Source organism: Armigeres subalbatus, chromosome 1 (assembly GCF_024139115.2).
Source record: "Armigeres subalbatus isolate Guangzhou_Male chromosome 1, GZ_Asu_2, whole genome shotgun sequence".
Classification (NCBI taxonomy): Eukaryota; Metazoa; Arthropoda; class Insecta; order Diptera; family Culicidae; genus Armigeres; species Armigeres subalbatus.
This window is the reverse complement of record NC_085139.1, coordinates 259,129,492-259,133,713: the sequence shown is the minus strand read 5'-3', so window position 1 is coordinate 259,133,713 and position 4,222 is coordinate 259,129,492.

Genomic DNA, 4,222 nt, shown 5'->3' with positions numbered 1-4,222 from the left:
AAGGGATTCGTCATTGCCAAAGTCAACGTGATCTTCTTCAGCAGCTGCTATGCGCCTCCTCGAAGGTCGATCGAGCAGTTCGGTCGTATGCTGGATTGTGTGACAGCTATCTGGTGGTGATAGCGGGGGACTTCCACACTTGGGCCGTGGAATGGGGAAGCCGTTCCACGAATCAACGGGGGCAGATCCTGCTGAAATCGCTGGCCATGTTGGATATGGACTTGGCTAATGTCGGTACCAAAAGTACCTAAAGCTGGAACGAGGCCGAGTCGATTATCGACGTTACGTTCTAGAGCCCTGACCAAACAAGTAGTTCGAACTGGAGAGTAGATGATGGCTACACTCACAGCGAACACCTGGCGGTTCGTTACAGTATCGACTACACGACCAGCATTCCGCGGATGGAAGAAGGGGCGACGCCTAGCTCTCGTATGTGGAAGACGTCGTACTTCGACGACGAGGTGTTTAAGGAAGCGCTCCGCCGCGAGCAAACGGTTTAGCGGGTCGGGGATGTAGTCCTGCCTCCCTCGTTTGCTGTTGAAGGTGGTCCCTAACCCCGCACTTCCAGGACTTCCAACCCAGGAAGTCTGTTGAGCAGATTCCCCCTCCATTGCTTGGGAAGAAAAAAAATCTATCTATCTATCTATCTATCTATCTATCTATCTATCTATCTATCTATCTATCTATCTATCTATCTATCTATCTATCTATCTATCTTTTTTTTTTCTTTTTTCTTTTTTACAAGGGTTAAAGGCCATCAAAAATCTGCGCGACAGACACCTCGAGCATCCACACTATGCTTGAAGGCGAACAGGGATGGGCTCCTCCCGACCTGCTAAAAATGTGCCTCCCGGATAAAACCGGGTCCCTTATCCTCCTTGCCTCGATCCCCCCGGGACCACGGGATGCTGCGACTACTTCGGGGGGGGCTGTGCTCATGCACTTCTTCTAAAATTCCGGCCCCTAGCTTAGGCTAGTTCGCCGACTGGCTTGCTGAGATCCACTGCTACATTCTCGATCCCTCGGCGGTTGTGCCACAAACTTCCTCACTCGAATCCTCCTGACTTCCCCCGGCGTCGAGGGTGGTCCACCAGTTCCGGTGAAGGAAACTTCCGCACTGATGGTGCCCCGACTACCGGCGGCTATCACAGGGGACGCTTTCGCGCATAGCGCCGACTTCGTCTTCGGGTTGCAGAGGTGGTCCGACAGTTCCGGTGGTGGATAACGTCCGCACTGGCGGTGCCCTACATACCCGAAGCACTTTCTTCTTCTTTCTTCTTTCTTCAGCAGGTTGACGGTTCGAGTGCCGAGGTCGGTCCGACGATTCCGGTTGGCAGAAGACTTCCGGTTCGCTGGCGCCCCGACGACTCGAGACCCAACACTGCTCACTGTGCTGGATTTTGCTCCAAACCGACGCTTACTTGCTGGTCCCTTCTCCATCGACGCTGCAGCTCTGACATTATTTGTGTCACGACTCTGGTTACCGCATGCCACGTACCTTCATCGTGACACATTCTGCTCTGCGATGTTGTCCGCCCTTATGGCAGGCATTCTCCTACGATGCCTCCGCAAACCTCGGGCAGTCGAATATCACGTGCTCTGGAGTCTCCTCTACGTCGATACACGCCGGGCAGAATGGCGATGACGCATGGCCACACCGGTGCAAATATTGGCGGAAACAGCCGTGTCCGGACAGGGACTGTAAAGTTCACCTCTGCTCCCTGTTCACCCACGTCGACACATTGGGGATGAGCCGATGGTTCCACCTTCCATTATTCGCATTGTCCCTCCTGCTGCCACTTCACCAGAGGTCCAGTCTCACCGCCTTCCTCACATTTCTGGTATCCCTCCGTTGGTAGCACTCGATGTCCTCTGCTAGGGTTATGCAGACTGGAATCATCCCTGCGATACGCAACGGCCTCCGACGAAATAGTTCGGTACGACTCGCGACTCGAATGGCCGTCAGAAACACGCTATTCAGCCTTCCGGTTACGTTTCGTCTTGGCCAGCTCCCAGGCTGGAACTCTACCTGGTATCGAGGATGATACTGACGCAATAAGACGCCTACTGCTGCCTTTCGGACCGCCGACGTTCGGCATGATCCTTGCTAACGCACTGATCATTTGAGCCGCCTTTTCACGGGAATAGTCCACGTGGGTGTTGAAGTTCACGGTCATCAATCATCACACCTAGATGTCTCAGAGTCGCACCGACGGGATGTCGTGCCCTCCGATGGTAATCTGCATCCGCTGGATTCTTTGCGGTTGCTGACCAGCATCACTTCCGTTTTGTGATGAGCCGGCTGCAGCTTGACTCCATTCATCAGGTTTCTGCGTCGGTCGCTTCCGCCACCACATTTCCACCTCCTCCAGTGACTCACCGGTTATCGTTAGGACGACATCATCCGCGAATCCGTAAATCTTTACCATTTGGGCAACTTCAGCATCAGCACCGTTGTATCACATTCCATAACGTCGGGCCTGTATGGACCTTGTGGAACGCCGCCGTAACCTGATCGACTTCTGCCCCGAGTTCGTGTCGTAAGCCAGAATCCGGTTCAGGAAGTAGCTCCTAGGATTTTACAGGAAGTCGGGGATTCCGCATTCCATGCAGCGCTGCGGCGATGGCCTCCTGCTGGCACTATTAGACGCGTTTTTGACGTCAATCGTCACTACCGCGCAGAACCGATTGCCGCTCCTCTTCTTCTTGGACGCCCTCTCTGCATCTTCAATGACTGTCCTGATTGCATCCACAGTCGATCTGCCTTTACGGAATCCGAACTGTTTTCCGATACCAGTCTCATCCTCGTGAACTTGTAAGCCTATGAGATAAACCTTTCCAGAAGCTTCCAGTGTATCCAGCAGACATGGGGCCTATCGATGCTGGATTCCCCGGCGGTTTCCTGGTTTCGGCAGCAGCAGTTCTGGATCTTCCACGTGTCCGGAAATTACCGTCTACTAAACACTTCTGCAGCACCATCCTGAACAGATCCGGGAACGCCTCGCGGATTTTAGAGCAACATTTAAATTCCATCCGGACGGGAGCTTTTTCACTTCAAACCTTTCGCCACTGATAATAGCTCGTCATTGGTGACTTGCATACCTGCAGCGGTTACTCGGTCTTCATCTTCGTACGGCGTACGCGGCCAAGTCGTAGAACCATGCTGGGAAAAGACCGTCCACGATGATCTTCAGCTTGTCCGGACACATTTCGGCTGGCGTCGCTGGACCCCTGATCTTCTTTGTCACAACTCGATAAGCGTTACCCAAGGATCAGCGTCAGCTTCGCACAACTCCTTGAAGCAGTTAGACTTGCTGATTTGGATCGCCCGTTTGAAACCGCTCTAGCTTCACGGAAAACTCTTTCGCTCCTCTCTGACCATTTCAGACCGTGCCCTCTGAACGTGTCTCCTAGCTCTGAGACAGGCAGCGCGAAGGTTGGCAGATTTCGTTCCACCAGTAACTTGGCCGTCGGCTATTCGGCTCAATTTCCTCGGCATCGTCGCATCGCAAGCCCTCGCTGGCGTTTCCGTCAGTTGGTCTGCGTCAAGGTTTGTAGCGTCGCTGTTCCTCGAAGTGCTTCGATAAAAGATCCTTATCGAAGTCCTTCGTCTTCCATCTTCAACTGAGACCTTGTCTCCCTTCGTACCGTCGGCGTTCGCGTTCCAACACTATATCGGATCGCCTGGTGATCGCTATGGGTATATTCTTCCTCTCCAGTTCATGTTCTCGCCATCGACGGACTGCAGAACGTGACATCGATGATGGACTCCCTGCCATCTCTGCGGAATGTACTAAGGTACCTTCGTTGCACAATCTTACTTCCACTTAGCCAGCGCCTCCAGCAAACTGTAACCTCTGGCGTTAGTCGGTCTGCTTCCCAATCCCACTGCATTGAAATCGCCTCCGATGATCACTGGTTTCGGATCAGCTTCTCCGTGAGTGAGTCCAGCATCCGGTTATACTGCTCAAAGTCCACCTTGGGGGTGCGTAACAGCTACACACAAAGATCCGTTAATTTTGGCGATTGAAACCCTCGCATGAACTGTCTACCACCTCTTGGATAGAAATCTGCCCATCACTGGATAGCCGCAATCCCGTAGCATCCCCACCCGTTGCCGTTATCAGAAGGAATCCGGTACGGCTCAGCAATAATTGCCACGTCACACATTGCTTCTGTTGTCGACTGCCACAACAGCTGCTGTGCGGTGTCAGTGGTTGAG